This window comes from Sinohyriopsis cumingii, chromosome 5, assembly GCF_028554795.1.
Source record: "Sinohyriopsis cumingii isolate HCF-2022 chromosome 5, ASM2855479v2, whole genome shotgun sequence".
In the NCBI taxonomy this organism is placed as follows: Eukaryota; Metazoa; Mollusca; class Bivalvia; order Unionida; family Unionidae; genus Sinohyriopsis; species Sinohyriopsis cumingii.
In genome coordinates, this window is record NC_142965.1 from 78,597,869 (window position 1) to 78,621,496 (window position 23,628).

General features: G+C 34.4%; 1 protein-coding gene across 2 annotated transcripts in view; it reads right to left on the reverse strand.

Moving 5' to 3' along the window:
- Positions 1–23,628, reverse strand: part of LOC149799536 (uncharacterized) — a 349,619-nt gene that overhangs the window by 325,729 nt on the left and 262 nt on the right. The window lies entirely within an intron of this gene.

Sequence of the window (23,628 nt, forward strand, 5' to 3'; positions counted from 1 at the left end):
TGGATTACTGACTCTTCACAAGAGAGAACACATTTACTGGTTCACAAAACTTCATTTACACCAAAACTAAAATCAAAATACTGTTGGGTTTGTTTCTATTACCTGAGTGCAAAGTTTGGAAATTTTGCTTACTTGAGAAATATGAATTATGCAGCTGAAAGACACCATACAAAAAATGCATTATAACCTCAAGGAAAAGTCAACAAGGTCATGCAAAATTATGAATTACCACAAATCTCATCATCTCATCTCAGCCAGTAGTGGAAAAGTATCTCTCACAGGAATCTCGTGATAACAGACAATTATTAATAATAATATATACCACTCCAATGACCAAGTGGTTAGAGCATCTGCCTCGAATGCAGGAGGTCATGGATTTAAACCCCAGCCGAGTCATACCAAAGACATAAAAATGGTACGAATAGCTGCCTTGCCTGGCACTTGACATTAAGATGTTAGTGTTAGGACCGGTCGGCCTGGTGTCAGGATAATGTGACTGGGTGGACATCATGCTACATGCCTGTGGCATGATGCCCCAGTGCTAGACATCACTCAAGACTATCATAGCGATTTGAATGAAAAATTGTTAAAGCTACGTCAAAATCCAAATTACACACACACACACACACACACACACATATAAACACACACACACACACACACACACACACACAATAATATATAATTACTAATGATAATATACAATTACTAACAATAGTATACAATTCAGTCAATACAATGTTTTATGAACCAACTCCTGACAATATGAAGCCAGGGTCAATAGAAAAGTTTATTGGTTGATAAAACGTCATATATGAATATAGTTATCAGATGTAACAAATGATTTAATTTAAAAATTTTAAATTCAACTTCTTTCTGGATACCATATACTTGTTAACATCATGACAGAACAAAAAAATGAATAATTACAACTCAAATTATTTATCTGCCAGCACAAATTGCCTCTCAACGGAACCATGTAATTATTAAAAATGCTGAAGATTCCATCTGCAACAGAACAAGTGGTATTTTTCCTTTTCTTTTCATTTGAATCATTCTAGATATGTAATTATAAATCCACACACTGTATATTGCAAATTCCACCACAAACACCTTCATACTAATCCCCACCCCAACACAGCAACAATAAGGGGACATAATGCAAAATCTTCCTAATACAGATTGCATAGTACTGTGATGTTTTGACCATAAAGTCTATTTGAAAAAAAAGTTTGAAAATGTCACTGGAATTGAAACTTTTGATATCTAATTGTTGATCCTTGGGGCAGGAGCTATTGGATGGTCAGTCCCAAGGGCAACATAAAGTAGAAAGTTATATATATTACATATAGATACCCTCTTGCCGATTGTCAAATTCAAGGGCAAAATAACACTGGACAACAAATTTTTACAAAAGTCATGTTACTGAAATAAAATTAGTCAATTCTTATCAATTTTTATGTGCTGAACACGAATATGACAGTCAAATTGCAAAATTGGCTCTAGTTTTTTTGTAATCTGCAAGAAATTAATGTTTACATAACGAAATGCATTCCAATAGTAAAAGGTCAACTGTAATAGCCTACCTATAAAAAAATCAAGTCATTGACTACATCTTAGATTTCTTCGCCTGTCTCTTGTACAGCTGTTCGGGAGCATCTCTGAGGAGTGTCCAGCAGTAGTCAGCCAGCATTGTAGTGGACCATTTTCCCTGGTATCTTTGTTCCATTGTTGCAATATCTTGATGAAAACGTTCGCCGTGTTCATCACTAACAATACCACAGTTGCTAGGAAAGAAATCCAAATGGGAATGAAGGAAGTGAATCTTTAGAGACATATTGCAGCCAAGTTTCTTATACTTCATCAACATGTCTTCTACTAGTTCCTTATAGTTTTCTGCCCTAACATTTCCGAGGAAGTTTGTAGAAACTAGGCGAAAAGCATTCCATGCTTGTTTCGCGTCACCTTCCAGCAAGTTGTTGAACCGGTCATCTTTGAAAAGCTCTCGAATCTGAGGACCCACAAAAACTCCCTCTTTAATCTTTGCTTCGCTGAGTCGAGGGAATTTTTCATGCAGGTATCGGAATGCTGGCAAAGTCCGGTCAATGGCTTTCACGAAGTTCTTCATCAAACCTAGTTTGATGTGAAGGGGTGGTAGCAAGATTTTCTGAGCCTCAACCAGAGCTGGGTGTTGGATATTCTTCTCTCCAATGGCTACATTCTGCCTGTGAGTCCATTCCTTCCTCATGTAGTGCATTTCCCTTGCTCGGCTATCCCACTCGCATAAGAAACACATGTATTTTGTATATCCTTGCTGCAGTCCCATTAAAAGGGCAACTACCTTCAAATCACCACAGAGGTGCCAGCTGTACTTGTTATACTCAATGGAATTCAGTAGCTGCCTTAAGTTATCGTATGTCTCTTTCATGTGGACAGCATACGCTACTGGAATAGATGGAAGAATGTTTCCATTGTGCAAAAGCACAGCCTTGAGACTCAGTTTCGAAGAGTCCACAAATAGTCTCCATTCTTGTGGGTCATGAGTGATTTTTAAAGCATTCATGAGGCCCTCAATATCGGAACAGAATATCAGATTACTTTCCTTTCTGAAGAAAGGCTCCAATTGCTGGTGGCGCTTTCGATATGCAGTAATTGTGACATCTTCTTCTAGAAGATTCCATTGTTGGAGTCTTGATCCTAGCAATTCTGCCTTGTTCTTTGATAAGTCCAAATCACGAATCAGGTCATTTAGTTCTTCCTGTGTTATTATGTGTGGGGTTGATGATGCACCACAGTGAAAATCTGGATCACTGCATGCTGATGGACCAGGAGAAGAACAGGTCGACTCACCTTTGTCTTCGTCAGATGAATCAAGAGAATATTCTGCTGGAGGTTCTGGAATAGGAAGTCCCTCACCATGTGGAACTGGTCTCAATGCAGACGGAATGTTTGGGTAGACTATTCTCGACTTCTTTCGCTTCGTTATTCCGCCGGAAAGAGGAGGAACCAAGCAGAAGTAACAGCCATTTAGGTGGTTGCTTGGCTCTCTCCACACCATTGGGACTGCAAACGGCATTGATGACCTTTTGCAATTCAACCACTGTGAAAGCTGTGTTGTACATGTAGCACAGCATATATGCGGAGCCCAAGGCTTGTCTTGGTCACCAACCTTGCATCCGAAGTAAAGATGATATGCCTTCTTCACTTGAGAATTGATACTTTTCTTCTGGTTGGCAAATGTCACTTCCCCACAAATATAGCAAAAATTGTCCGCGGTATTAACACACTTTCGAGGCATTACTGTTCTTTATTGTACGTAAATGGATAAAATAATAAGTTTTATGTAACAGTAGCTTGAACTGTCTCGCACAACGTCTAAAATATTTTAAATGCTGAACCTATCTGATTGGGCTTTATATAGTACACTGCTTACGTCAGCTTCAGCAGCCGCCTGGCATTAGTATAATAGGCCTACACATGTATAGTACACTGCTGACGTCAACTTACTTCAGCAGCCGCATGGCATTAGTATTGCATTGCATCAGAAAATGATGCAATCAACTGTGGATGATGTGAGCATGATGGTATTATGCAATGTTACATCATTATTCCGGATGTTGCTGCAGTCCTACTGGAGAAATTTACACAGTGAAACATAGAAAATGAGGTATATGAATATCTTCAAAACGAGAGCCAATACAAATTTTTCACGGTTATATTCGTGTTCGGCACACCAAAATACTACAGATTAGGGCCTTTTCAAGTCAGTAATGATTTCACTGTTGACCAGTGTAACCAGAGTTGCCTAAATTTCCACCCAGCAGTTTACCAGAAGATATGGAAAAACAAATGAATGGATGGACAGACAAATGGAGGGTAAAGCATGTGGATAAATATATTAAAATGACACCTATAATAGAATGTTGGTTGAAGCGATGGATTTTTGGAGAATGGCGGTGCAAGGAAAATCAAATTACACTGAACCTTGTGGTCGCAGAGCATCTAATTGAGAAGAGCTTAGAAGATTTCAGAATTCACTTATTCCTAAACTACTGGAAATTTGCTGCAGGTATTAGCACAATTTCAATATTGAATCAAGACTCGGGGTGTAGTTGTAAATTAAGAATATTGGGTCTAATTTTTACAATCTACCTATTTTGTGACTATGCTATAGGGCTTCCGATCACTATTTTTCTCCATTAGCACAATAAATAAAATCAGTCTAAAACCTGCATCACCATAATTTAATAAAAATGTTGTAAGCCTCTCTTTTATATTTAATTAACAAATTAGTATGGTCTCTATGAACATTCCTACAAACCATGCTGAAATGCCACAGGGTATCTACAAACAGAATTACAAGCATTTAACATTAGTGTTATTTTGAAGTAAATAACCCCCTCCCCCCGCCCCCCCCCCCAAGAAAAAAAACACACTGGTTATATCATCTTTCATGCCAGTTCATTTTAGTTCTCTTTAACTTGCAAAAATTTATATCTACTGAACCATTCAGCACTCTGTTACATAAACTTGTTCAGAATGTATACCAGATCAAACTCTCAAAGAATTATTTCACCAGCAAGACAAATTGTGTCCCTTCCCATTCACGGTGTTCCCCAAGACTGTGACTTTTACTTATTTAATTCACAAATCAGTTGCTATCTTTCAAATGAATGGTCTCAGGCCTGGTACTGATGAAACTTTTCAAACTGAGTGCACAGTCAAACTTAAAATGTTCCTTCTTTGGATTATATGACATTCACTTCACTTTCATCAAACAACCAAATATATCCATAGTAAAAGTCATATAGGTCATGTAGGCGTTTGGTGCCGACTATTTCAGTAAGGGGTGTTGTTTTCTAGAATTTACTAAGTGATGAATATTCACTATTTAGATCCTCCTATATGCATGTTCCATTGGAAAGTCATTAAATACAAGTCCTGACAAACACATAAAGTAAACTCAAATTCTTATAGTACGGAGACATTTTTGGATGAGGTCAACCTAACTGATCCAAGTATAAACTGAATTGAATGTCACAATGAAAGCTATGCATGCTTAAAAAAAAGATTGGTAATATCCTATACTATGATGATTAGCCTGTTTTATATTTTAATTGCCACCATTGTAAAAGTCCACAGCAATCAAAACCTTTCGTCTGAAGTTTTCTTGATGACAGTTAAGGTGCAGAATTCTCAAAACTTTGGACTGAATTGACTTTGGTTAAGCTATACTAATGTTAGATGAACAAATTAATATTCAACTTAAGATGAGTAAATGCACTTACATGACCACATCAATATACACTAAAACAACATAGCTGAACTTCATATTTCAACTTTCAAATCTCTAATAACATGTTGTTACATAGTGAAGTATCAAAAATATTAAATGGGTTTAAAACATATTTTTAAAACTATGATGTGTGGTGACTATTAAAAACTGTCCCTTAGAGCCAAAATCAGCAGGTGGGGTGGGGTGCCCAGTTGATTGGACTTCTACATCAAATACAAGTTATTTTATTTTTTCAAAGTTGGAGTATTTGAAAAGAGGGACTGACTGTAACAAAAGCCAAGCATTCTGCGGCTGCACCATTACCATCTGGACTTCCCTTTAAGACAAGTCCAATTGCAAACTGAACAGACCCCAGATCTGCTGTCACACAATGCACAGGCAGATCAGAGTCTGTGCAGTGTGCCAGGAGTAATCAGTAGAACAAACAAGACAGACCCTGATCTGCAGGCACATTATGCTGAGGCAGATTTGGATCATTGTTGTTTGCAGTTTGACCCAACTGAGAAGCAAGTACATATGGTAAGTTCATGTAGATAATACCCTAATACATGAATAGCCCTAACAGTGAATACAAGACAAATTGTGATGGGCACATCCAAATATATCAACAATAATCCCAAGATTGAGACCAATTAAAGCAATAAAGATATTTTCACACAAATGTTGAGAAAAAGCTATCATTATCATTATTAGAGAAGGCATAAAAACTATTTCTCTGAGACATGAAGTGAAAAAGAAACAATGTTTGAGAAAGTAGAAAAGCTGAAATCTGTCTATAAAAGACTGTGAAATTCTGTCCAGTGAGAATGTGACCTTTATATAGGACTGAATTGTCAAGACATTTTAAAAAAATATTGTCCTTTATGAACAGGTGTCCTTTACCAGCAGGTTGTTGGAAAGGCAGATTTCACTTTATTTTGTCTCTTAAATTGCACTTTACATTTTTATCAATGCAATAGCCTGCTTCATGGTATCTCATTCTGTCTGTAATTCTGACATTATCAGGTGATGATGGTCCAAGTCCTGGAAAACAAGTTATTTTTCTGAAAAATGTTATCTATTCAGAATCCCTTTTGTCTGGTTATGGGTAAAGGTTACAGGTAATGGTTTAATAAATTACTTGTGTCTGCTCTCAAGTGTTCACACACCTAATGCCATTAATCAAAGCCCTGATAAGCATCACACCATCAGCATTTCCTAATCATACCTTCAGCATTTCTTCACAGCATCTTAAAGTGCTATGATAAGAGAGTACAAGTGGGAAAGGCCTTTTATGCATGTATTTTCATCCTTGTGATCTCCAAAGAAAAGTTGGTAATCATTCAAGTCTGAATATTCATACATGCACTGCTATTTAAGGGCAAGCATACAGTACACAGACTTTTATGCTGTCAACTTCTGTTAACACTGTCAGCCATTACAATATTCAGGTTTCAATAGGTGCTTAATCAGAACATATGTTCAACTGTAACTCTGATCTTCATAATAGAATATTGAGTTTTTGACTGTAACAATCACCTCCTGGTAACATTCATGTATAGTGTTCTCTCATAACATTCCTGTATAGTGTTCTCTCATAATGCCATTCATAGGAGTGATAAGCTGACTGCCTTATAGGTGAGACAACCAGATACTGAGGTATCTTACACATAAAATTACAATTAAATAATAATTGACCATACCTATTTAAAACAATTGTGTTTTTGCGGGTTTCATATAATTTTTCAGCACATGATAGACTACACATAGCGGCCAGTATATTTAGTGGAGGAAGAACCCAGGAAAACCCCTGGAAGAACCAATGACCCACCAGAAGCTAATGGGAAGCTTTCTCACATACCAACTGTTGTGTATATTTAATCTGCATTGTTTATTACTTGTGGTGAGGTTGTGTTTTTCTTAATAAAAAAATCATTATATGCTATTGTAATGTAACATTGTATGTTGAATTTAACCTTGTCTGAAATCAAGTTTATTTTTTACTTGACTTGAATTTTTATATATCATTATTCTGTAAACAACTAATACATAGCTATATTCTCTATGTGCATGGGTTTAATATCAGGATTATTATTAACAGAAGAAAACATGCTTACTTGGGTCTGTGTCTAGGTTAGTGGAATTCCTGTACAAATTAACGGGTGTGCCTGACATAGTCCTGGTTATATGTGATCATTTTAGTAACAGACTTTCTAATAATAACTTTTTATTTTGTAAACATTAAGAACTTTCCCTAAAAGGTTATTTTCCATCAGGTAATTGGGTTTTCTTTGGAAAATGTTAATTATGACCTGAATTCAAGCAGAAGACCATATAATCTTATTACTGGAAAGATTATTTATTCATGCTTTAAGATCTAGCAGAATTATTTTGCATTATTGTCGTGTCCAGAAGGTCATTTGGGCTGGAATTTATTTCTTCAAATTATTTAATTTAGTGATTATTTTCTCTGGGAATAGAAAGTGTTCATAAAAAATAATATTCTTGGACAGCGACTTTCGCTGGGATTTATGGTGAACTCAAACTTGGAGTTATATTAACATGATTCACCAAAAGACTGCTGGTACAAGGACATGATACATGCTGCCACAAGCACATCAACACCTTCAGCTTTGGACTTAATTTGGATTTCCATTAAAGTTTATTCAGAACATTTTTTATTATGACTTGTGTTTGTAATTCTAGGATGATTCTGAGATTTAATTCACAATATTACAAGTTTCTTTTTTTATTTTCACTTAAATTTTTTGCTGAATTTTATTTGTTGCTTTTCACTCTTTTCTGTGACTTATTTTAAGAGCATAGACTCATAACACAATACTGGCTGAGTCTAACCCACATGGATTAAGGATTTTGTTGTTGTTGTAGGGTTTAACGCCATTTTTCAGCACACGATAGGCTATACATGGCGGACAGTATTAATGGTGGAGGAAGAACCCGGGAAAACCCCAGAAAGAACCACCGACCCACGAGAAGCTACTGGCAAGCTTTCTCACATACCCATATTTGCTGAATCCAAGACTCGAACCCACACAGACTGAGGTGAGATGGCAGTGATCCATAATGGAGAGTGCTTTAGACCACTCAGCCACTCGGGGCCCCACATGGACTGAGGAAAGATGTCAGTGATCTGTAAAGGTTAGCAATTTAGACAACTCACCCATAAAGCCTACCTTCTCATCTAATCCAAAGGATCACTTTTTAATGAGGTTCCTTACAATGAGGGATTCCTGTTTTTCCTTCCCACATTAAGAAAATTACTATACTTTAATAGAGACTCTGTCATTCTTTTGAGATTCTACTTTTACCAAAAAAATGTAAGACAGTAAAACACATTTTAGGAAAATTAGTTTTAAATACCGACAAATATTTTCAAAATTAATTATGATAATATGACACTTTCATATAGAATTCCATTTCTGACTCCTTACTGTAGCAAGCTATTTTTGCAATGGTAAGATGAGGACAGTAAGTTCTTTAAAGGAAAGGCATGATCTCTCCTTGAAACAGTTTGATATGATCGATGAGTCACAGTATTGATTTGGACTTCAAGAGAGGATAATTACATTATTAATACTACACCCTCAATATAATACTGTTCATTGAAACCATAAAGTGACTTATATTGTAAGTGAACCTTATAATGAGGTATGCCTAAACAATGACATGAAATTGCATACAAACATAAGAACAGAATATTTAATGTTAAATACAAACACAAGAAATACACTATTTAATAATAAACCCACAGCCTTTGATTCTCATTAGACAAGAATTTAAATTTTTCTCAAATGAAATTTTAGCAGAAATGGTATCACAAATTTGGCTCATTTAACGGGGTCCCTGATAATCCTTCAAATTATTAGAGACTACAGCATATTTAGGGATCTTACAGTGAGGGACCACTACATACAGACCCTGATCCACTGATGGAACTAGGTCTATGCTGCTTGCAGAAGAGTTGGTGCTATAATCAGATAACATTATTTCATCTCCCATTATTTTGATCTCAGTGCTATGAAACCATTATCCAGCTTTTGATCTTGCACAGCAGCTGATGGATTTAGTTAACTGGTAAGTATATGTTATTAAGGCTTAATGAATCATCCAGTAAGTCATACAATATTTATGGACCACTGATACCATAAGGTGAAAGTGTAATTACTACTTATGCTGAACATTGTAATAATTTTACACTTTTCTGGTTAAATAGAGCTATTTCTGGACTATTTCCTTGCTTCCTTGGCACTAGGTTTTGATTTAAACAGGCAGTTACTGAATTTACTCCACTGTGAAAAGATAAGAACTTATCAACTCAAAAATAATAATAATAATAATAATAATAATAATAATAATAATAATAATAATAATAATGTCTTTAATTTCAAAAGGGTGTCTCAATTAGTTTTAAAGAAATAATCTACCTTGAGGTACAATATTTACACGAAAACCATAGTTATACCAAAACCATGTTCACACTCTCCACATGCACACATAAACATATACACAACACACATTTTCAACCGTGTCTACACCAAGCATGTGCAAACTGCATCCCATCACCTGATTTTAACCGTTTATTTACATGATAGGGCGTGGCTTTAAAAACTGCTCATCCAGCCCATGCCCTGGAGGAAGTTGCATATGCCTAGTCTACACGCTCGAATTGATAATATCACACTATATAAAGATAAATATGTGACTGTAAAAGTGCATATTTGCATGGAAATGTCCATGGGAAGTGATGGATATTTATACAAGGTTAAGCTGATTAGTATCTATAAAGAGACCATAATATATATATATATATATATATATATATATATATATATATACTCACACAAGTTGAGTCCAGCAGCAAATAACATCAATCCTGATTTGCAATTGCATAATGTGCTGGCAGATCAGGATCATTATTTCTTCTACTGATTACTCAATAACGTGCCAGCAGATCTGGGTCTATGAAGTTTGCTAGGGGTAATCAGTAGGACAAACAGAGACACTGATCTGCCTGTGGATCATGTGACTGCAGATCTGGGTCTATGAAGTTTGCTTGGGGTAATCGGTGGGACAGACAGACAGAGACATTGATCTGCCTGTGGATCATGTGACTGCAGATCAGGGTCTATGTTATTTGCAGTTGGTCTTGACTTATAAGTGATTATATATGGTAACCTTCAAACCAATGTTATGAGGATGAATCTCTTCCCCTCTTGTACAGCAACTGTTCTAAGGATTTTTCCATCTATCTATTGAAAATCTGTAAAGCACATACATTGCACAAATTATTCACATTCTCATTGATTATTATTATGAATCTCTTTAATGAGTCGATGTGAAAACGCTGAATGTAATTTATTGGTTTCTGTGTATTAAGGAGTGATTATGTTACAAAGAAACATCTGTGCTTAGGTGTAACATTTGTATCTTGGAAAACGTATTAAAAGTTTGTTATGAAAATTGAAACACAGTATGTATGCATGCAACACAATATGTCTCCCCAAATATTCACAAGCTGTCTATATAAGTATACAATTTTACTAAACAGATTTTTTTTTCTTTAATGGGTCACTTAGTTCACTGATCTAAAATATTGTAACCACAAAATAATAGTAAAATCTGTCAATAAAATCTTGTATAAGCAGGCGTCCTTTATGTACGAGTGAAATAAAGTCATAATACAAGAAACAGGACACAAACAATATCTTTCATGTTCTGGTATCCTTTACAAAGAAGTAAAATATGATTATAAATATATGAAATAATAAGGTTCATAAAAATTGTCCTGTATAAGGTGTCCTTTGTGCAGAAGTGAAATATGATCATAAACATTATAAATAAGGTTCAAAAACATTGCTTTTAATGTGAAGGCAATCTTTTAATAGAAGTGAAAAATGATCATAGCTACAAGAAATGGGACACACACACATTGTCCTGTATGAGAAGGTGTCCTTTGAATAGAAATGAGATATCATCATCAATGCAAGAGTCCGTCAAAAGGATTCATCTTCTACTACCGGAAAAGGATTTCCAAGAATTAAAGTTAAGACAATTTCTTTTTAACTGCTGATTTTAAAAACCATTTGATAATCTTGATAACATGAATTTCAAATTTACTAATGTAGCAGCCATACTGGATGTTTGATCAGTGCCATTTTCATTTAAGACAAACTAGGAACCACTAGAAGACTTGTGGTTAAAACTATGATCATCATTTCAGATGAATTGCCAGCCGTCAACTTCTATTAAAATCTTTGCCATCTATATGTAAATACAAATATGGCTAGAAAATATCATTTGTTCATCTCAAATGGTTTTATTCCTTTATTGTGCTAACATGGTTTATCCTGAAAAAAGTCAACAATAAAAATGCTATAAAATTTATTTAACAATTGAAGAACTGTCAAAATGGATTAAATTTAATCAGGTCATCTACTCCGAACACAAATAAGTGTACCAAATTTAATTTGTCTACCTAATCTGGTTTTTGTTCAATCATGTTTGAAAGGTGTTTTTTTTTTTAAAGCTAAAGCTGAACAAGTTCAAAATGGCAAACAATAAAAACATGCCGTAATAGCCTAAAAATCCAACCAGGTCACTAATGCAGGTGAGACAAAAAAGGAAAAAGACTACTGGATTGAATTTTTAATTTGACAAATCTCTTTCTAAATTAACTTTTATTACATGTCAATCTAATGTTTTACTAAATGTCTGGCTTTCAATATGACTTTTCAGTCTGCATTTCCATATTGCAATACACACACTGAACTTAGAAATTTTCACCGACATCTAAGATTTTATTTTCTGATGCACTGAATCCAATGTTTTTAAATGCCTGATTTTTTTAATGTTTCACACTGTATATATAAAGACTGTTCCAGTGACATAGTGGTTAGAGTGTCTACCTCAGATGCAGGAGGTTGTGGGTTCGAACCCTGGCCAAGTCATACCAAAGACTTAAAAACAATGGTATTAACAGCTGCCTCATTAGGTGCTCAGCATAAAGAGGTTAGTGTTAGGACTGGTTGGCCTAGTGTCAGGATAATGTGGCTGGGTGGGACATCATGCTACATGTCTGCAGCAAGATGCACCAGTGATAGACATCAATATAAACTGCCACACTGCAGACATCGTAGCAATATGACTGAAAAATTGTTAAGGTAATGTTAAAAATGCTAATCACATATACACACACACATATATCTAAAAATATTGGAAAAGTGTAAGACAGATGTTATGCTTTAAGTAGAAAGGCAGAAGAAAGAACTTGTTTGACATGGAATACAAATAAGTCTTGGCCTGATGGTTATGACATATCCCAGTACCTCATCAAGTTCTTCTCTATGTGCCAACTCAGATCAAAACATGTGTGAATTTGTGTGTATATAAATTACAAATGTTCATTTTCACATGAATGTTGTCTCTCATGCTTAAGCATAGTGAGATAATGTAGTCAAATTTTGGCTGGCTGAAGGTTTATGAAACTCAGATACAGGTGTTATACTGACACCCTTAAGTACTGACACCCATTAAGTACTGACATCCATTAAGTACTGACACCCATTAAGCACTGACGCCCATAAGTACTGACACCCATACATACTGACACGCCTTGCTTTTTTTTCTTCTCAGTATTTTTTAAGTTGTTCCATTTCCTACCCAGGTTCTGCTGATCACCGTGAAAGGCTACCCTTTCGCCTTTTAATATGTGTCTAATGCTTGAATTCCAGAATAGGAAGACTCAAATGGCCGCAGATGTATTCATGATTATCACTACCAATATAAACAGTCTAGACCAATTTCTTATTTCTTTTAACAAAACAAATTAGATCTGTGAAAGTTATTGAGATATATATATAAAAAACTCTGTTTAATACCACTTTTTCTAACTACTGCCACAGTCATGAGACTGGGAATCGTAGTGTGTCATATATAGTTGACATTTATTTCTCAAACATTCATTCTTTGGAGAAAAGTGGTTACAGACCATGAACAAATTATATTGTTATTGTCATTGAGATGAAAATATCTTATACACTGGATAGTACCATATTAACACTCAACTAGTCCTCATTTAAATCTCAAATCTTATTTTAAATTTTATTTTATTTTAAAAATATTTACCGCATCCAAGAAAAAAGAGGCAATTTTGACCCTGATAATATTTTCTCGAGTAACAGAAGACGTGACATGTGCTTGTATTTATACACTCTTACAGCTGTTCGGAGTTAAATGTCCTGAGTTTTAAATTTCAAGTAAAGTAACAAAGCAAAAAAACAAAAGCACTTTTAAAGTAAATATCAGACTGAAAAACATTCATAAATTAACAATACAATCAGCCCTAGAATCTGATTCAATAAAATCGAAAATTCAAACAGCTGTTTTCATTTTGACTTACCTGGCTAGTAGTGGTTTTGCAATCAGAGTGGACAGGACAAGGTATACAAGACAACTGCAGGCACTGTAGTTCCCATTATTGTGTAAAATCATAAGCCCCAGAACCAACCTATCTCACCAATACATTTTGATTTCATATTTATTTATTGATTCATTTTTTATTTATCATTTATATGTTACACCCAGAATTTTGATTCTGAAGATGAATTCCCCGAATTCAGATTTCTACAAGATATTTTATGGCTGACAATGGATTTAAACAATGTCTTTTATATTACAGTTTCAGTGTAAAGAAAGACAGAAGAAAGGAAAGACAGAAAAACTATATGGAGAATTAAACTTTTAATTAGTAAAAATTATTTGAATACAGTTTTCATGGCAGTACTACAATTAACCCCAAAATAGAGGCAGACATTAAACTTGAAAACAAAACTTGGTTAATCATACCAGATCAAAATTGTACCTATTTTGGGTGACGACAAAGAATCACAATTTATAAGATCTATTATGGCTGAACTTGCATTTTTATCAAACAATGACTTTTATAAAAGCTGGTAAAAAGCCTAATTTATAAAAATAAATAAATAATATTTAGATTCAATCAAAATTTCTTAAATTATCATTGAGCTTGGAATTAGACTGAGAATGTCTCACAATAAAAACAGACAGGCTTTAACGTCAAACAAAACTAGGCTGATTATAAAAGAAAGAACCATATACAATCAAATAATATGAGGATCACCTGTATCTAATGACCAAGCTTTAATGATCTCATTTATACATAAATCAATAAACAGCCCTGCCCCATTATAATGTGCTTTATTATAATATGATTCTGGATGTAATAAGATACGCTGATGGACCCCATGACAAAAGTCATAACAATGTCAAACAATAAGGGCTGAAAGAAAATAATATGAAACTTAACTTTATATCTTAACTTCCTTTTAAAAACACCATCACTGAAAAAATATTTATAGTGGATGCTATACCATGGTTCTGTACATTACACTATTCTCAACATATCATGGTTCCATAGATATCACAATTCTTGGTGTAACACAGTTTGATACATAATGCAGTCAGCAGTAATGGATCCCAACTGCCACATTATAATGAGGGAGAGCTGTACTTCTTTACCTATAGAATAAAACCTCTTGCTTGTCAAGATACGTTTTTTATAGAATTCTGGCAAAACATAATAACTGCCAAATTTGCCTAAGGTTATATTTTTAAAAAATGTGTGTGTGTGTGTGATTTGGATTTGTAACTTAGCTTTAAATATTTTTCAGTCATATCACTACAATGTCTGCAGTGTGGCAGTTTATAGTGATGTCCAGTACTGGGACATGATGCTGCAGACATGTAGCATCATGTCCCAACCTGAGTCACGTTATCCTTACACCAGGCCAACCAATCCGAACACTAACCTCTTAATGCTAATCGCCAGGCAAGGCATCTTTTAGTACCATTTTTATAAGTCTTTGGTATGACTCGGTCAGGGTTCGAACAAGCGATATAAAATATGAAAAATGGTGATTCATTTCAACAAAAACAGTATACATTAGTCCCTCACTATAAGGACCTTCATTACAATGAGGTTCCTGTTATAAGGCAAGTATTGCCATGGATCCATTTCATTAAGTGAAAGTAAAAAACATTTTAGTTATGAATGGGCAGAGACTATCTTTAAATGGAAACCAGAATCAAAACAGAAAATGCAATAGTGAAGCCCCTTTTTGGTACACATCATAAAACATGCCAGTATTTGTCAGGGAAATTCTTGCACCAACCTAGAGATGGTCCTTTTTACTGGTCTTTATAAAATTGTCTGAACATTTATCTTTATACAAGGGCTGACTGTACATATCTTTACATAATGGCTGACTGTACATTTATCTTTGTACAATGGCTGACTGTATATATATATATATATATATATATATATATATATATATATATATATATATATATATAATGGCTGACTGTACATATATCTTTATATAATGGCTGACTTTACTATAACTTTATATAAAGGCTGACTTTACTATGACTTTATACAATGGCTGACTTTACTATAACTTTACACAATGGCTGACTGTACTATGACTTTATACAATGGCTGACTTTACTGCAACTTTATACAATGGCTGACTTTACTATAACTTTATACAATGGCTGACTTTACTACAACTTTATACAATGGCTGACTTTACTATGACTTTATATAATGGCTGACTTTACTATGACTTTATACAATGGCTGACTTTACTATGACTTTATATAATGGCTGACTTTACCACAACTGTATACAATGGCTGACTCTACTGTAACTTTATACAATGGCTGACTTTACTATGACTTTATATAATGGCTGACTTTACTATAACTTTATACAATGGCTGACTTTACTATAACTTTATACAATGGCTGACTTTACTATAACTTTATACAATGGCTGACTTTACTATAACTTTTTACAATGGCTGACTTTAGTACAACTTTATACAATGGCTGACTTTACTATGACTTTATACAATGGCTGACTTAACTACAACTTTATACAATGGCTGACTGTACTATAACTTTATATAATGGCTGACTTTACTACAATTTTATACTATGGCTGACTTTACTATAACTGTATACAATGGCTGACTGTACTACAACTTTATACAATGGCTGACTTTACTATAACTTTATATAATGGCTGACTTTACTATAACTTTATACAATGGCTGACTTTACTATGACTTTATACAATGGCTGACTTTACTATAACTTTATACAATGGCTGACTTTACTATGACTTTATATAACGGCTGACTTTACTATAACTTTATACAATGGCTGACTGTACTATAACTTTACACAATGGCTGACTGTACTATGACTTTATACAATGGCTGACTTTACTATGACTTTATACAATGGCTGACTTTACTATGACTTTATACAATGGCTGACTTTACTATAACTTTATATAATGGCTGACTTTGCTATGACTTTATATAATGGCTGACTTTACTACAACTTTATACAATGGCTGACTTTACTATAACTTTATACAATGGCTGACTTTAATATAACTTTATACAATGGCTGACTTTACTATGACTTTATACAATGGCTGACTTTACTATAACTTTATACAATGGCTGACTGTACTATAACTTTATACAATGGCTGACTGTACTATGACTTTATACAATGGCTGACTTTACTATGACTTTATACAATGGCTGACTTTACTATGACTTTATACAATGGCTGACTTTACTATAACTTTATACAATGGCTGACTTTACTATAACTTTATATAATTGCTGACTTTACTATGACTTTATATAATGGCTGACTTTACTACAACTTTATACAATGGCTGACTTTACTATAACTTTATACAATGGCTGACTTTAATATAACTTTATACAATGGCTGACTTTACTATGACTTAATACAATGGCTGACTTTACTATGACTTTATATAATGGCTGACTTTACTATAACTTTATACAATGGCTGACTGTAAAATAACTTTATACAATGGCTAACTTTACTATGACTTTATACAATGGCTGACTTTACTACAACTTTATACAATGGCTGACTTTACTATAACTTTATACAATGGCTGACTGCACCTCAACTTTATACTATGGCTGACTTTACTATAACTTTATACAATGGCTGACTTTACTATAACTTTATACAATGGCTGACTTTACTATGACTTTAAATAATGGCTGACTTTACTACAACTTTATACAATGGCTGACTTTACTATAACTTTATACAATGGCTGACTGTACCTCAACTCTATACTATGGCTGACTTTACTATAACTTTATACAATGGCTGACTTTACTATAACTTTATACAATGGCTGACTTTACTATGACTTTATATAATGGCTGACTTTACTATAACTTTATACAATGGCTGACTTTACTATAACTTTATACAATGGCTGACTGTACTATGACTTTATACAATGGCTGACTTTATGATAACTTTATACAATGACTGATTTTACATATATCTTGGTTATAAAGTTCCTACTGCCAAGCAATCAGTAGCTGAAAATTAGCCAGTCCCATAATGTCATAGAATGAAGGCTTACAGATGAAAGACTGGGCTGAACTTATAGTGTTTCTAAACAATATTAATTGTAACAACAGTGGAAAAGGTTGAATTATCACAATAAATAAACCTGAGTAAGCAAGAAAGCAAATCAATGAAAACAGTGGCTCTGAAACTTATTTCTACACTCATCTTTGATACCCTTCAGCTCATGCAGACATTACAGAAAGTCGGTTAGTTATATAAGATGCAAACTTTAGGCATGTGAGTGATGTACTTGATTCCTATTACAGTCTAATCACAACCAGATGTATAGCCTATCACACCATTTCTACAGAATTTATACTGATGAGATTGATTCTGCCTGAACTTGGATTATTACCAACAGTGCCTATTATAGAACACTTCTCTGAGTGTGCATAAATCTTACTGTTCCTTAACTTTCATCAGTCACTCCCTTCAATTCTGTTTTTGGAATGATACCGCTGATTCATCCTCCTCTGTTCTGTTATAAACTAGAGGCATCAGAAGGACAACCAAGCTGGTGTTAAGTTAATGTCAGATATAAGTTGCACATGACAACATCATATATGTAAAACAAAAAGCAAGTCACTGTCATCTAAGTTCCATTTTGAGAGATCCACAATTATGGAAAATAACATCCTGAAAAAGTCTGATGTAAAATACCATGCCAATATAGGGAGATTGTTGTTGTTGTTGAGTTTAATTATAGTGGCATGCGCACGATTGTGCATATGCCACTTTTTTCTGACTGCACCGCAGCCTGCTAGTTGTTCCTGGGGAAGGGAATGTTGTCAACTCCCCCAGGCTTTTATGGGTTCAAGGAACCCTGATAGTTTGGCCTCAATCTGTGGGTCCATTTAGGTCCCTTACAGTTGAATGGTTGGCTGTCATTTGTGGGAAGGAAAGCTCGGGAACGGTCCTGGTTGCTTCACATCATTGGTTTCTTGTTGCATTTGCCAGAAGAACAGAACATTTATGACTGATTCATCGGTAGGTAACAATATTTGGACTAACTTTTGCCTGGGGTGGTTTGAAATGATGCTAGGAACAGCATAATCAAATTCCATGAACATAGCACATTTTCAGCTGGAGATCTGCAGAGTAGACAACACTTTACATTGGGGATAAAATTTAAATAACAAAGTCATCAGTGTAAAAAAAAAGTAAGTAGTGGTTCAGAATGACTAAAAAAATGCACTATGCTCCACACCGACTCCATGCTTACAGCAGGAGATATACAGGCATAACAGGCATACACAACTATTACAATGAGGTTAACAAGTAAACAGCAATCATTACTGTGAGAGAAAACATTCAAGATAATCCTTTATTATCAAAGCAATATGCATACAAGAATTAGGTTACTGGGACCTACTTTATTCTTGGGTTGTTCAGAATAATGTAAGAAACACCAACTCATTAATATGTGTGATTCTCACAGATAGGAAACACACATTTTGCAATAGGAATGAAAGCTAAGTTGTATATGGAAAATGAACAAAATAAAGAAGTATTTTCAAATATTGAAAATAATATATTTTGAGTAGCACAATAATAATAGAGATACGGTTTGGAGTTTTGTCCTCGAAATAAAAGTGTGAATAATAGATGGATGGATGGGCAAATGGAAAATGCCTTAAAAATACTAAACCTGAATAATGTTGGATAGAAAAATGCACATGTGCACCACTTGTCTAATATGTTTGTACTAAGATTCACAGAGAATTCTTGAACCATTCTGAAGTTATGCTTTGGAAACAAAAATGTTTAAATGGTGGAATGATGGTAGAACAAACTGATGCAAATGGGCCCCTATCCAAACATACCTCCGATGTGATAGATGGTGGACATTATTTGAGTTAGCCAGTATCTGAGCATGTAAAAATTATACATTGCACTCCTTGTCTCTCAAGCAAGCACCTGCATGAAAATGCTAATTTATACATGCAAAGTCAAAGGCTTGTAAAGGTTAATCTTAAAATATTGAAACTAAAATATTGTTAACAGCAAAAGGCATTTCAAAACAACTAGTTGAAAAAGTGTACTATATTTCAAACAGATAGTTTTTTGGGGGGGATGTTTGTGTGTATGGGGAATGGGTGGTGCAATTTGGATTCTAAAGTAGCTTTAACAATTTTTCAGTCATATCTCTGCAATGTGGCGGTTTATAGTGATGTACAGAACTGGGAATCATGTCGCAGACATCTAGCATAATGTCCCACCCTGTCACATTATCCTGACACCAGGCCAACCAGTCCTAACACTAACTTCTTAATGCTGAGTGACTAGGGAGGCAGCTACAAGTACCATATTTATAAATCTCTGATATGACTCTGATGGGGTTTGAAACTGTGACCTCCCACATAAGAGGCAGATGCTCTAACCACTTAGGTCACTGGAGCAGTCAGATGATTTTAGAGTTTTTTCAGGAACTAAAGTGTGGATACTGGATGGACAGACAAATAGATGAAGGCATTACAAATGGTTAAACTTAAGAATTGTGAATAGCAAAAAGGACACAGAGATGCCTAATCGAATACATGAACCAAATTTCAGAGATAACTGGAATGGTTTTGGAGTTGTGCCCAGGAAATGAAAGTGTAAAATAATGGATGGATGAAAATGTTAAAAATATTGAAACTGAAGAACTGTAACTAGCAAAGGACATGTCTGGACTATCAGTCAAATGTGTACCAAGTTTCAATGAGATCTGGACTACTAGTCCACTATGTGTATAAGTTTCTAGAGATCTGGACTCCTAGTCCACTATGTGTACAAGTTTCATAGAGATCTGGACTACTAGTCAAATAAATGTACAAGTTTCATAGAGATCTGGACTACCAGCATAATATTCTGGACTATATCATTGTAATACATCAAGACTGTACATACATCTGTATAATCATTATTGGAATTCATTCAGAACACTATACTTTTGGACTTGCTGTAGTTTATTTAAGATTATTTGGATTTAATTCACAATTCTGTAAGTTCCTTTTACATTTTCACTTTCTACTCCTGGGAATTAAATTGTTTGTTGAATTTTACAAAACTTGTTGGTTATATTTCATTCTATTACTTAGTTTAAGACCATAGAATCACAACAGTATCCTTTAAAACAAATCTGGATTTCCACATCTAAAATGTCTCAGAAAGAGGAAAAGAGATCAGTCGCTTAAAAAACATTTCATTAAATCAGCATGTTCCACCTTTTTTACACTCTTCATGTCAGCTGTAAATGTGACCCAGCACTATATATGAGGAAGCCATATGATGTGTGATCTCATAACAAGATTGTTTCCTGAGGACAGATGAAAACACAAAAGCCGAGGATTTATTGATCTGCAATCAAACAATTATTGTTTTTCATCAGCCAAGAAATAACATAAAGTGAAATAAATAGATTATTTTTTGCCTTGTTTGTCTGTCTCTTGTAAACTGCCTTCATCAACAACTTAATAAGAGTCCAATGCACAAAGCCTGGCTAAAAATTAGTTTTACACTTTCCATCAGACATCTGTCTCATTTTTAGGAAGCAACAGGGAGGAGGGCAACATGACCATTTTGAAGTTTCTATCAACCACCGATAATATTCTGAATGAAGTTCTTTCATCATTACATTATCAATGTCAACAGACCAGGATGAAAAAAAATAATTGTGATAATTCACTCCAGTGAATTATCAGATTTATATTTCTTGAGCAATCCACCAACACTGAAACTAGCATAAAGGAAAACATATTGATAAAGTAATTTGTCAGAATATCAGGTTTGATTAAAGTTTCTGAAGCAAAATCATCCCATCTGAAACAAATAAAATCATCCCATCTGAAACAAAGAAAATCATCCCAACATATAAAAGAACTGTCAGACTCTTATAATATATGACCCTTTTAATACTTTTCTGTGTTGTTTTACTGGGCTAAAAGATTGTGTGAACAAAGCTTTCATTTAACACTGGCATATCTCCCCATAGATAACTGCATTTCAAATCCCTTTGGACAAATATTCATAAATGCACTGCTCAAATTTAATTGTGCTTGCAATCAAATGACAGCAGTGTCCCTACGCTATTGGACAAGGCAAAATGGGATTATAATTTCAAATAAACTGATTGAAGCATGGAATTTTCAGAAAGGAAGTTTTAAATTTTATATATATATATATATATATATATATATATATATATATATATATATATATATATATATATATATATATATATATAATTTACACATACACACACACAATAGTTATTCAAATAGATGCCCCAGGGGCAGTGCAATTTCCAATGGGGAAAATGTGTTGATTTTGGTGTGCCCGTGTTGATATTTTTAATACCCTACATCACTGCTTGAATGAAAACATTTATACATTAAACTGTTTTGATTTTTCTAACAGTTGTTGAATTACTTGTCTACTGTTTTAATTATTTGGATATATCATAAGGGATATATATGGATCCATAAGCCTCAATATGGTAGAAATTTTTCTTTTTTGTGGAAAAAGGGGGTAGGGGATTTATTAGAAGGGATTTTTGTTGTTGTTATTGTAGGGTTTAATGCCATTTTTCAGCACACGGCTATACATGGTGGCCAGTATTAATGGTGGAGGGAGAACCCGGGAAAATCCCAGAAAGAACCACTGACCCACGAGAAGTTACTGGCAAGCTTTCTCACATACCCACATTGGCCAAATCCGAGACTCGAACCCACACAGACAGAGGTGAGATGGCGGTGATCCATAACGGAGAGCGCTTTAAACCACTCAGCCACTCGGGGCCCCTATTAGAAGGGAGGCTTCTATTGGAATAACTATGGTATATACACTTACCTACTACTTCAAGGTTCATCTCAATTAACTCATGATCGAGGGGTTCAAAACTGTTCAGGATGTCATCAAGAAAACCAGACTTGTTCCCAAATTATTTTTGAATGATTATCTGTACCACACATGTTCATGTATTTCATCCATGGTTGTCTCTATCTTTCTCTCTCAATCTTTTTTCTACCTACCTCATGTATTGTGCTAATTGTTTTTATGCAAGGAAAAAGCTGTGCCCAACCCCAACTGCTACTTTACTTAGGTAATAAACTACTTTTATTAGGAGAGAAAAGAAATCAAAGTATTTGGAATAATGAAGCCTGGCAGAATTGAAGTGATACTAGTTTTTTTAAGGTCTGATGGAATAAACTTAATTCTAGAGATGATGCAAGTCAGTGTCCTTTTAATACTGAAAATAAAAACTGCTCAAAATAATCTGTATAATGCTCTTGTAAATTTTATTTTCTTTATATGTCACTAAAGAATTATATTAACATTTTAAAATGTTATTTCCTTAATCATTTAAAAAGCATTTTCTACTATTGTTTCTCATAGTGCCATCAGTGCAACAGTATCCAACGGAGATAACTACTATCAGGTCAAATCTTGACATAAAACTGATCTGAATGGCCAGTGGATCTATACTTTGTTACTAATTTTAGAAGACCTTAAGTTTGAGACTCGACATTGTGCCATAAGCTTGGAGGGTTTGATATCCTCTGTGACAAAAATACATGTCAAATTCTATAAAACAATTACAAATAACTTCATGTGTGAAATAAAAAAAAAACATAAGTTTTCTGGAAAAGCAATTAAGGGGACAAATTTCCTAACTCCCAATGGGTCTGGACAATCAATGCTTTATGGTATTTTTAGTGCTAACCAAGGGTGTCAAACTCAAGGTTACTTGGGTTACCACAGCAACCATAAATGTTTGCACTGAGAGAGAATTTATAGTGATGGCTACCCCCTCATGTGACAAAGCCCCATTGCCTCCAAACAAG